Source organism: Papaver somniferum, chromosome 5 (assembly GCF_003573695.1).
Source record: "Papaver somniferum cultivar HN1 chromosome 5, ASM357369v1, whole genome shotgun sequence".
Classification (NCBI taxonomy): Eukaryota; Viridiplantae; Streptophyta; class Magnoliopsida; order Ranunculales; family Papaveraceae; genus Papaver; species Papaver somniferum.
Genome location: NC_039362.1, coordinates 212,219,424 through 212,232,746, shown reverse-complemented (window position 1 = coordinate 212,232,746; position 13,323 = coordinate 212,219,424).

The following is a 13,323-nucleotide window of genomic DNA, read 5'->3' as shown; positions in this document are numbered from 1 at the left end:
CGTTTGCTAGCTTTCCCATCTGTTAGCTTCCCACTTTCTGATGCAAGCCACAAAACAACTACTCTTCCAGGATCAATTATTCTGGTCTCAACACTCTCTTCGCTTCCCTCCCCAAAACCAACCCTTCTCCTCCTCTTAGTGACCTAAGCAAGTCCGGAACGGCCATTTCTTGGCTTAGGACGGATTTGTACAGATTGATCTCTCGAATCTAAAATACTCCCTTCCAGTACATTGTTTAGGGTTTAAACTCGTTTCTCACCCACACACCCGAAATTACCAAAATCAGCAGAAATCGTTTTCACCCTCAAACAGTGGGAGGTTGATATTTAGGTCATGATGTCAATTTTCAATCCTCGATCTCATACCTCGACCCAAACGTCAGGACAGTAAATTGAAACGATCCGTCCAGGAATCGACGACTCAGCTACTAGGCGGCTCGATTACCAGTCGTGACATGATAAGGGAAGACTGGGGACTTCCGAGGGGTTAGAAGGAAACGATCCGCCCAGGTATCGGCAAAACGACAAGGAATGACTGGGGACTTTCCACAGTCACGGCGATGTTTCCCACAAAACTCGGTCTTACATCCGGGAGATTCCTTTTTCACCAAAAGATCCAAAAACCGAGTAAGTCTTGCCTAGACAAAATACGTGGTTTACTACTTCAGGTTTTCACGGGAACGATGAAACCAATATCCATGTTATGTTTTATATCATGCTCCGTGTCGACAAGCAATGCTCACGATTCAGTGGCTTTCCTGGGATGTTTGCACCATTCGCAATCGTAACCAAAAAGCATCGTTATTCTAAAAACAGTTCGTTCCAAATAATAATCCAAAACCCTCAAGGTAACATTTGTCTGTCAAACCAAAAATCCAGGAAATCAAAATCGTAAACTAGTTGTTTCATTTTTCTTTCAAAAAAAAACCTAAAATAAGAAGTTCAGAAGACAAAAATGCGTTCAAGGAAAGTTTTTCAACAAGGGCTTGCTCTTATTGGAAAAAGAATCTTTCGTTCTTTGGAGAGCCGCCCTCTTCAACTTCAGCTTCCTGGAAAACTTTTCGAGTTCCGCTTTCTACTTCTTCACCATATCCGCAGAAGGACCTTCGACTGTTTCGTCCAGCAACTTTTCAACCTCAGAGAAACCTTCAACGAACCAAGGAACATTGAGCTCGAAGTTTGCACACGTGTCACGATGGAACCTCCAGCTCGAGACTACATCCTCAGAAAAAGTATTACCAGTCATATTGCACATGTCGTCAATCGAAGACAGAGCTTCCTCAACACGCTTAACCAACGCAAATAGACTAGTAATTTTCTTGGTTATGGCGATATGTCCGTAGCATTCCCATATCCTGGTGCGTAGCGCCGCATGTTTTGGTTGGAACAATAAATCCCCCGATCAACAAATGATCCGGATGAGGAACCAGATATGGAGGGTTAAAAGTGGCGCCTGCGACTGCATCAGCAACTGGCAAGGAATTCCTAAAGATAATTGCACCTGAGGCCACTGGAGTATTCTCCATTGTCTAAGTCACAACGACGTTTTCATCTCGATCAACATCCATTTCAAGGTCGCTCGGTGCGGCTGTGACAGTTGGAGACAAAGTTGTATCTCCGTCAGTCTCCGTCTCAGGGCCATCTTCAGAAACGGCTTCCCCCTATGATATCACGGATTAGATATTTTCCAAAGATAAAGGAAGATAGGAAAGAAGAAAAAACATGCGGGAGACTCACTGATTCGCTTTCAGACCGACTCGAGGAAGATTCAACACTGCTATCGGAAGAAGTACTCTCGCCATCACTGGACTCTGAACTTTCATCCTTCTCGGGTTCCCCATCACCCTGGATAGGCTCAGCACCGCCATCCTCCGTCTCGAGAAACGATGTTTTATGATTACTTGCAAGTTTGGTAAAGGTGTTCATGCTGCTGAGACCCTAGGCAAGATACAAATACGGATACTCGGAAAAGAAACAAGGATATACGCGATCGAACTAAAATCAAGAGGAAAAGCATACGTACCCACATATTAGACGAACTGAAAGTCGGTAGGGCTGTCGAATCTGAGGTACAATATAATTCAAGCTTTTGGCCTAAATTCAATGTGAGACCAGCAATTTGTACTCAAATTATATATACAATAGAATCAAGGATCCATATACAAAATTGGAAAAAATTCAGGACCCAAACCTTCTACCGTACACGAAATTTATGGCCCAAACACTAATATGCTATATTATAGGAAGTCCAAGTCCCTTTCTCCAATGTGAACTTGAGAATGAACCCCAATCGATAAAATGGATGCCTTGCCCTACGTAAGTTCCTCTGGTGGCTCTTGGGAGTAATGAAATCATGTGTGCATGCAATAAACTCTCAATGCAAAGATCCAGAGATTATTATTTTATGGCAGCTTCCTTTCATATATATATGACCCTAATCGATCGTAAAAAGTAGTGAAATCCTGTGTTCATGAACTCAAAATTAAGAATAAAAATCTTAACCGTGTACCGCGAATTAAATAAGATATATATTTTAATCATCAGCATAAAAATCTTAACTTGATGAAGATTCCTATATAGTGTGAAAATGTAAATATACGTCTCAATCTCTATTGCCAGTAATCATCAGCTTAAAAACTTAGAATAATAGATGTTCTAATCGGCCAAAGTCGGGAACTTCCGATGAATTGAGAAATTTGAAATTAGAGAAACTGGAGAAATAGGAAAGCCCCTTCCTCGGCTGTGCGCGTGTGTGAACTTGAGAATGGACCACAACCGATAAAAGTCTTGTCAATTATTACTAGTGCCCTGCCTAATGAAATCATGTTTGCATGCAACCAAGAATCTCAATGTGGAGATTTTTATTTAACGTCACCCAATATAAATAAATAAATTATAACGAGCATTATTAACCTTTAGTTATAATGAGCATTATTGACCTTTAATTATTAGTATACCCGGCGTATACTATATTGCTCAAGGTGAATTTTAAGTGAAGATTGCATCCCGAGGGGGAAAAATGCTTGTCCTTGGCAAAAAAAAAAAAACACGACACTTTGCTATAAATACCATAACAGATAATGAGAAACTCGTTAAAAATGAGCTAGTTAGCATCTGGGGAATATATCTAGATTAAAAAACATGAGATACGAGTTTGTAAACGAGTTCGAGGTAATGACAACTGCAAGATGAAACTTAGCTTATATAAAGACAATTCTCTTTATTTATATTTAGAAAATCTCTCAAAACTAAACACAAGCTCTAATCTTGCTCATATGATCAAACCACAACTTTGGTGATCATATATAGAACTAGAACTTCCTTTTCTAATCATATTTTCTTATTACATGTATTCCCTTTTCTTAGAACTAGTTGACTTCTAATTCTCTTAGGTTTACAACAATTTCATAATCTTGTCCTAACCAGCTTGTTAGTGACTTCTATGTTGAAGTTAATCCAACATTCTCCCCCTTAAGTTTCAATTGTGCTTGTGAAAAATCTTGTACGTATAATGGTGTTCTCGTCTCCCATGGCTCACTGTAGACAAGCTCTGATACCAATTAATGACAACTGCAAGATGAAACTTAGCTTATATAAAGACAACTCTCTTTATTGATGTTTAGAAAATCTCTCAAAACTAAACACAAGCTCTAATCTTGCTCATATGATCAAACCACAACTTTGGTGATCATATATAGAACTAGAACTTCCTTTTCTAATCATATTTCCTTATTACATGTATTCCCTTTTCTTAGAACTAGTTGACTTCTAATTCTCTTAGGTTTACAACAATTTCCTAATCTTGTCCTAACCAGCTTGTTAGTGACTTCTATGTTGAAGTTAATCTAACACGAGGTAGATCATGCTTCTGCAGCTGATGTTTGGGCAATCTATAGCTCCCCTAACTTCCCTACTTTAACCGTTCAACTAGTTCCAAATGTCCTAGAAAGCAAGGATATCCTAGAAGGTGATGGTCATAATATTGGTACTGTTCTGCGTGTTGTGCTCCTTCCAGGTATATATGCATATTTCAAGTTTTAACTTCATCAACCTTTTATTTGACATTGTATGTATAGATCAAGAGCTAAAAGTAGTCCATATGTCTGTATTGGAGCAGGACATGGTTTACCGGTGTGCAAGGAGAAATATGTAACTGTTGATCACGAAAATCGTTTTAAGGAAATACAAACGATTGAAGGTGGATACTTGGAACTGGGATGTAATTTTTCCATGTTAAGCTTCGAGATACTAGCAAAGGAAGGAAATTCCTGCGTCATCAAGACAGTTACTAAGTACGAAATAGATGATGACCTAGCTATTACTGTTTCTGGTCATCTTCACACCTATCTTGACACATGTGTTACCATAGCTCGAGCAGTTTCAAAACGTATTGCCGAGCAAGGCGCAAGAGCCGCTAATTAAGTTTCTGCAATCCTGCAACTTTTCGTAATTATGATTTTCCGTGAAGGATACTTAATACTTATACCGTATGGCCTTGTTATCAAAAATAAAAACTCATCCAGGACTAAGTGATCATTATTCTTAATTGGAAGTCGAAACTCTTCGACCCTCCTTAAGCTGTTTGGTCTGTTGTGCTCTTTTGAGTCTTTGTGTGGAAATCTTTGTTAGTTTTCACCCTGTTGTATCTGTTTGTTGCTTGGTCCCTTCCTGACGCATTTCCTTTCTAATAAAGTTCCTTAAATCCTTAAGCTGTTTGGTCTGTTGTGTTCTTTTGAGTCTTTGTGTGGACATCTTCGTTAGTTTTCACCCTGTTGTATCTGTTTGTTGCTTGGCCCTTCCTGAAGCATTTCTTTTCTAATAAAGTTCCTTTGTTTGCCGACCATAAAAAATTCATTGGTTGTATTACATTTTTTTAATAGAAATTGGTGTATTACATATACCACGCTCAAATTTCCGTTTGAACTCTAGATTTTGCCTTGTAATGCATCTCCGTGACATCTCGGCGATGTCTCAGAACAACCACCCTTTCACCCCGCCTTAGAGCCTAAGGATTTTTATATCCAAGTTATAATTTGTAACGTTGATATCTTAGGAAAACCCTGAGTTTCCTATCTTCGGGTCTTTTCCACATTGAATGGGTATCCTAATCTAGGTCATATAGAATTTAGGAAAGAGTTTAGTTTCCTAGTTGGACTAATACTTCCTGAACAAGTTTGTGTTCTCTCTATATATATGATTAAATTGTAAGTTTGTAAACATCCAACCTAGAAGATGTTGGATATTTTCAATTACATAGAAAATAAAACGGTTTTCGTTTTTAGTTTGCCGCTACGACGGGGGAGCGTCCTGTGTCGAATAGATACAATGGATGTTAGTTGGAGATGAAGAGGCATCACCAAAGGGTGTGATGGTTCACAAAAGACATATTCATTCCCATAAGACACTATTGATGTCTTTTGGAAATGAAGAGGCATCTCCAATAGGCAAGTGTTCCCTATAAGTAGTGATGATTTGTTTTCATCCAAACATTGAAGAACATCAAATATTTTCTATTTTCTCTCTTCTAGGCATCATCAGAATCCTATTATTGTGTGTTCTTGGTTAAGTCAAGGGGTACAAACTTTGAATCTTGACGGCAATATTTCATATACCCGTTTGTGATCGCCAATCTATTGGGAGGGTCTAAATAATTGTCTAAAAGAATCATTATCGAGCCTTGAAGCTGGAGTAAAACATTTCTCGTACTGTGCCATCCTCTCTTTTAGCCCATTTTTTCCAACAGAAGAGTGGTAAATCCTTGTGCTTAGGATTTTGGTCTCTTTGTTGGGAGGGTCGGTGGTTACCGTGAAGGTCAATATCGGTGTGAGAGAAAAACTTGTAGAGAGAGGATTTTGGTGTTCTAGTGTTTAGGACTTCGCCCTAAACCAAGTTTCTAGTGTTTCCTTGGAATGTAAGAACAATAATCCTAAAAATGCGCCAATAACTCAGGTGGAACCAATTTGGGCTTAGATATATACCTAACTCAAAGCTAGAGAAACGTTGGTAAAAATGCGCCAATAACTCTGGTGGAAAAAAGATGCGGAAAATTGGTCATTTGTCCAAATATTTTTAAAACATGGTTCTAATGGACAAGTAAAAATTATTACGGGTGAAATGGACAAAAAAAAGATAGCAAGGATGAAACTGGATTCATCCTGGCTTAAATTTAAAAAATAGAGAGGATGAAACTGGATGCATCCTGATGTAAATTAAAAATAAGAAAAGGTATTTGAAAATGGGTAGGATGAAACTGTTTACATCCTGGCTATTTTAACATTTTTGTCCATTTAAAAAGTATCAAAATCTAGATGTCCTTTTCACCCAACAATTGTTGATTTTGGTCTTTTTAACCAATTTTGTGAAAAAAATGAACGTTCCGAAGGACCTACCTTCAGAGTCACCAACTTGACTTCAGGATCATTCTGACACGCTATGTAAACTTCGTGTAGCCGAGATACCTAACAATCCATCAACCCATCAAAACTCTATAAATCTAATATTTTCGTCTTCTCTTCCGATTATCAATTTCATCCGACCATAATATTTACCATTTGATATGACAGGGCGTTCAACCTGTGAGCCCTATTTAGGATTACTGTTCTTACATGCAAATTCTCTTCGACCTGAACCTGCGAAAACAACAAAAAATGAACTGTGAATCTACGAACATAATACTATTATCGTTTTAATAATCAAATGACTAGTTTTAAATTGAGGGATTTGTAGTATATATGTTAACTTCAATGACTTATTTATGTAATTAAGAAGGAATAAGTAGTTAAATTACATGGTCAACTACAGCACCGTGAGTTTCCATATATATATATACCCTTTGCACAGTGTATTCCTCTGCTTTCTATATATCGAACCTTTGGGATTACTTCTCCATATGACTGGTTCGTGCTCCAGTGTTTGTCTGATTTTCATGATGTTCATGTTCCTTATATAATATCCTTGGGTCAAGAATCGCAATTACTGAGGCTTAGCTTAAGCTTGGCAATCTTGTGTTTTCTGATGTTCATTTCCTGTACGACACTTTGTTTCACCTGATTAGTTCGTTACACTCTACAGATTTATGCACGACAAAGATACGACCATTAGTTGTAGGTGATATTTTTAGAGAAGTGGAAGTATGTATATATGACTGCCAGTTAGTAGATGTTAATTGTTTATAAGAAAGTGAAGGTATGACTGCCAGTTGTTGTTTTTAACAAAAAAAAGTGAAAGTATTAGAGGGATATACAGATTATATAGTACAAAAGTGAAAGTATTAGGGACACACAGATTACCAAGAACCTACTTGTATAACAAAAGAAAGTTTATGTGGATCCGAAAAGGGCATCCCAGATTAAAGTCCATTTTTTTGCGAAAGGGAAGCACTTGTGCATGTTTCCTTATAAATACCAACAAATTAAGTGATGCATAATTACTCGTTATTTAACAAACAAGGTTAGCTAGTATCTTGAATCTAGCTATAAAATGAGATACACAAAATTGGTCAATTAATCAAATAATGACAATTCCTGAGTGAAAAAGTTATGAAAAATTTGATACTGTTTAAATGGACAAAAATGTAAAAATAGCCGGGATGTAAACAGTTTCATCCTGTCCATTTTCAAATACTTCTTTTTATTTTAAATTTATATCAGGATGCAGCCAGTTTCATCCTCGCTTTTTTTTAAGTTTAAGCCAGGATGAATCTACTTTCATTCTTGCTATTTCTTTTGTGTCCATTTCACCCATACTAATTTTTACTCGTCCACTAGAACCATGTTTTAAAAATATTTGGACAAATGACCCATTTCCAAATGAGGTACGAGTTTATAAGCGAGTTAGAGGTAGATGCTTGTGCAGATGATGTTTGGGAAATCTATAGCTGCCCTAACTTCCCTACTTTAGCCGTTCAATTACTTCCGAATATCCTGAAAAGCAAGGATATCTTAGAAGGTGATGGCTATACCGTTGGTACTATTATGCGTATTGTGCTACTTCCAGGTATATGTGTACGGTCCAAAATTTAGAATCATCGATTCTTTTAATTACATATTTAAAGAACAAGTGCTAATTAAAACCATATGTGTTTGTATCGGAGCAGAATATGGTTTACCGCCGTTTAAAGAGAAGATTCTAACTGTTGATCACGAAAAGCGTCTTAAGAAGATAGAAACAATTGAAGGTGGATATATAGTTGGAAATGGGGTGCACATTCTCAGTGTCAAACTTCGAGATACTTGTAAAGGAAAGAAGTTCATGCGTCATCAAGGTAGTGACTAAGTATGAAATCAGTGATGACTTAAAGCAAATCCTATGAGTAGTGTTACTCTTTCAAATGAAGGAGTGCACTATCAATTTGAGCAGATTAGAGGTTGCTACGAGTAGTCTTCAGCAGGTCATTAGTGTTTCTGGTCATCTTCGCACCTACTTTCATGGATGTGTTACCCTAGCTCGAGGGGTTTCAAAACATGTCGCAGAGAAAAACGCAAGAGCAGCTAATTATTTTCCATGCCAGCCAGCCTGCAACTTTGTATACTTTCATGGATGTGTTACCCTAGCTCGAGGGGTTTCAAAACATGTCGCAGAGAAAAACGCAAGAGCAGCCAATTATTTTCCATGCCAGCCAGCCTGCAACTTTGTATAATATTAGTTTACATGTCGGATACTTTATACTTGAACCTTAGGGACTCATTATTAGAAATGATCCAGGATAAAGTGATCATTACTGGTGTATCAAATATACGACATAAATAAATAACATGAATATACGACACAAATAAATAAACATGGAAAAATATTAGTTCAGAAATACATTTCGAATCTGAATTTGTGCACCTCAAAAAAACAAAAAACAGCTGGGTGCAGAATTCCCACCTTTATCTAGTCCCCTACTCAACTAGCTAGCTATTTTAATTCTCAACGGATATATGCCAATTATATGCCACCTAACAGGGTAATTAAACTGGTGGTTATGAAGGACGGTGATGTTTTAGGTTGCTTTAAACCGGATTTGAATTTGCCACTGTACTGTGTAATACTGTAGTGTATAATTTGACTATGATATTGTCACATTGATATGTATCAGAGAAGACTTAATCACACTGTACTCTGTAATTATCAATCCACTGGCCCCCTTAAAACTCTTGGAATAAAAAATAATCTTGATGTCTCAAATATAAAATATTCATTATTTGTTGAGATATTTTATAAAAGAGTCTTAACTTTTTGGTCAAATTAGGGTTTGGGTTATACAACGTGTCATTGATGTGTTTGGGTCGAAGACGAACGAAAAACAGGTAGATCAATCAATAGTGGACTTTCTAAATTCAGTCAAAATAATGCCATCTTACAGAATTAACTCTGTCTAGCTGAAAATAAACACATCTTCTTCCTTCAGCCACCGTTACGTACCCACCCCCATCGGATTCGAAACCACTGCCACAACTTCAATATCTAGTTCAAAATATAGAATTTGAGACCCCAAATTCCATTTAAAAGATATTCTCTCCGTTTCTAAAAAAAAAAAATAGGTTTGTTTCTTTATTTGAGAATGTCAAAAAATAGGCTTGTTTCCATATATGGAAAGTCAAATGTTATAGTTTTACTAGTATACTCATAGAGGGAAACACTTCTCTCTCCCTTTTCTCTCTTAATACAAAAAAAGGACCACTTATTTCTCTCCTTTCTTTAATATCAAATGAGTTGAAATCAAATGATAAATTAGGAAAAAACATGAAAAAGTGGTTACAATGATTAGTTTTTTTTAACTTTTCCTATTTTTTTAGAAATGTAATAGGTACATTGTTTTTTCAGGCAATTTGTCAAACATGTAATTTGCATGATCTCGTGGTGTTGCTGTGCATCAAGGAATCATCTTCAAGAACCCTCCAATTCCCTTCAGTTTCAAAACCCAGAAGTCCTGAGACTCAAATACATTCAATTCTCATCATTTATCATCATAAATCAAAGGCAACAGCTTGTCTTCTTCACTAACTTCTGTTGGCAGCAAAATGAAACCAAACTAAACTCTCCAAAATCGAATACCCATCTTAATTTACTATAATTGCAGGATACCAATTTCAATTCTGTGGTTCTGACCCCATTAAGTATATATCAATTAAAAAGGTACTGAAATCAAAGGAAGATTTAAGTTAAGCAAGTTTTAAGTATGCAAAACCTAAAATATTGTTAAGCAAATCACTTGATTCCTTAAAATATTGAGAAATTGATTTAAGGTTAAATCTTCGTTCAAGCTTTCTGCTGCTTCGGTTCCTAAATCAAAAACCACCGTTAAGAAATCTGAAACTGCTGTTGCACCAAAGAAAGTTGCTGCTACTCCTACAAAGAAAGCTGGTTGCCCTGATAAGAATGTTCTCTTGCGAAGAAGACCAAGAGAGCTACTCCTGTTAAAGCTAAACAGCCTAAATCAATCGATTCTTTGCTTTGGTTTTAAGTAGTTAAAATCCAAAAACAAAATGTCAGCTATTAACCAGGTTGGGACAGTTATAACTCCGTAGACTTTTGCAAACGGCGTGTAGGGATAAAATGTCACTTTATAATTTCATAAAGGTGTATTTATCAATAAAACAAACGGTCAGACTAATCTTTGCTCATTCTACAATCCAAACACATCAACCGTGTATTCTACCATGCAGACCCTAATATGATCAAAAACATACAACCTTTTATAAAATATCTCTTATTTTTCCTGTGATATGTGAGTGGACTAGATCTTGACCCATGCCTGTAAGGCACCGGACTTGATCATTGTCTATATATGTTCACTGGACAAATTGTGTCACCAAAACATGGGCATATACAACATTTACGCGGGCATAGGACAACGATAGTTAGTGTCATGAAGGTTAAAATTGCTCATAGGAGGAGTTGTACACTTTTTCGCAGGACTTTTCCCAAACTCTATTGTCAAGCATATATACATAATACATTGGTTGCCCTTCATCAAATCCATAATGGTCTTGGGCCTGGAGGGTTAGACCAAAAGACCATTGTTGATAAACTTCACAATGGTTGCCACAAATACGTTGTCACTTGTCACTTTTGGCATAACGATGTTTCTCATTTCCAATTTTCGTTCTTCATTCACATTCAAACTATTTGCGATAAATAGGAAAATTGGCATAGATGAGTCATCAAACATATATACAAGGAATTAAAGAAGATGTCTTCACCATATTTACTTGCGATCCATCCAAAAACTTCAATCAGCATGAATAGAGAAGTGTAAGTTATTGTGAGTGAACTCAAGAAGAAAATTCAATGCCATTAACATTTTTTGACAGAGAAATAATGGAGCTTACCTTTGCAAACATCTGACCAGCTGTATACAAAATGCAATTCCACGAAATACTATAACACATGATCGGTGTTGCAAATTTAATTAATAAAAAAGATAAACTAATAATATATTATTAGATAACGATTATTACACACAACTAGTTGGAAGCGTAACAAACTAAGCTCCAACGATATACTACTACATTAATTGAACGGGTTGTTGTGCTAGCCTACCAGCGAGCCTCATGGACAACCTAGTCAAAGGAGCCGAAACGGATGGGGGCTGAGTGTGTTACAAGAGGGGCAAACTAACTCTACTTTCCATGTTAATTTCTGCAATATTACGTCATTGGTGGCTCGAACCTGGAACCTCCTGGAACACATGAAACTTTGGCTAACGAGGATGACCAGCTGAGCTAGGTGCTCGTTCATCATTTACTTAATAAAGATTAAGTTTCGACCTGTTGGACATCCTGATAAGATGGAAACCATATACGGCTGCGGTTTGGTGCCTGGATATAGTTTTAGTAGGATGCAGTGAGTTTATTAGTCTATTTGATATAATTGAATAGTCTGGTTCCATTATCGCATTCAACAACACTTCCCAGAAGGACATAAGCACCTACAGGTAACTTCACTCCATTCGCCAAGCTATCCGCTAAGACATTGGAATATACATTGTTGCAGCCCTTATTACTTCCGGGAAAAGCACAATATTGTTTCCCCTTTTTTTTCTTTGGGGATAGGGTAAACATTGTCTTTGTAACGTATATGCCTTAAAAATTAGTAAAGAAAACATAAAATTGTGTTCATGTTCACCGAATATACAAAAATGAAATTTTAATAATAATCAACCTGAAGTTTTGATTCATTAAAAGTTTTGATTCATTAAAAGTTCCGTTGATGTAGTGTTGTAAAAGAAATGGATGGTATTATAACCCATATTACACAGTGGTTCCCTGGGATTTAACTTCCGTTAAGAATAAGATCCACCAAAGGTAAAAGGCACTACTACCAAAATGCCATTAAAAAAGGGAACTACATCTCAACCGAAAACAGTAAGAGAGACACACCGGAAAGAAAAGCAGAAACTCAAAGAAACATGAATGACGATTAGGGCTACCTCAAATAATGTATTAGTCAAAACAGTGCTACTTAATAAAGAAAATATATTACTGCTCAATAACACCTGCGGCCACCACAAAATATGTTACTACTACTTCCACCCCACCCCACCCCACCACTCACTGCAGCTTTGCTTGACTTTAATGAAATACCAAACGAAACTCATTGCAAAGGCAGCCTGCACCATCGCAAAGCCCTCAACCTGGTTGGAAAATAAATGATTCAGTTAGTTAAGTACCACAACAAAAACTCATGTTGGGATTGTAATTGCAGTTCGTGTACCTCTCCCTTAGCCACAGCATCCAAGGCTGGTACCACGACCATTTTTTGGACTTCAACATCCATGGCTACAAAAAAGGCGGTTCATGTAGGGGAGGTATGTGTAGCATTACTCTTAATGATTATGATCTACACTCTATAGGTTCAACTGTTGAATGTCAAGCACTCCGTTAGACCTGATCACTTTATAGGTTTATACATGTGACTTCTAATTGGGTTGTTTTTGTGTTTTCTATTGGGGCGGTATGTGTAGCATTACCCTTAATGATTATGGTCTACACTCTATAGGTTCATGCATGTGACTGTTAGTTACAGTAGCTTTTGTTTTTAAAGAAGTAGAAGCATATCATTAGTTAGTGGATGTTGTTTTATTAAAAAAAATTGAACATTCTATTATGACTGTCCGTTAGTAGATGTTGTGTTTAAGAATGTGAAGCTACGACTCTCAGTTATTAGATTTTGTTTTTCTAAGAAAAGTGAAAGTGCCAGCGGCACAAGTCTATTTGTCCGCTCATATGCTGAATTTATTCTGATAGTTGTGTATAATATATGAAATGCTTTCAAGAAAGTGAATCTATTTTTCCCTTTTATTCCCTAGTCCCTACTTACCTTTCAGTATAGGCCAGTT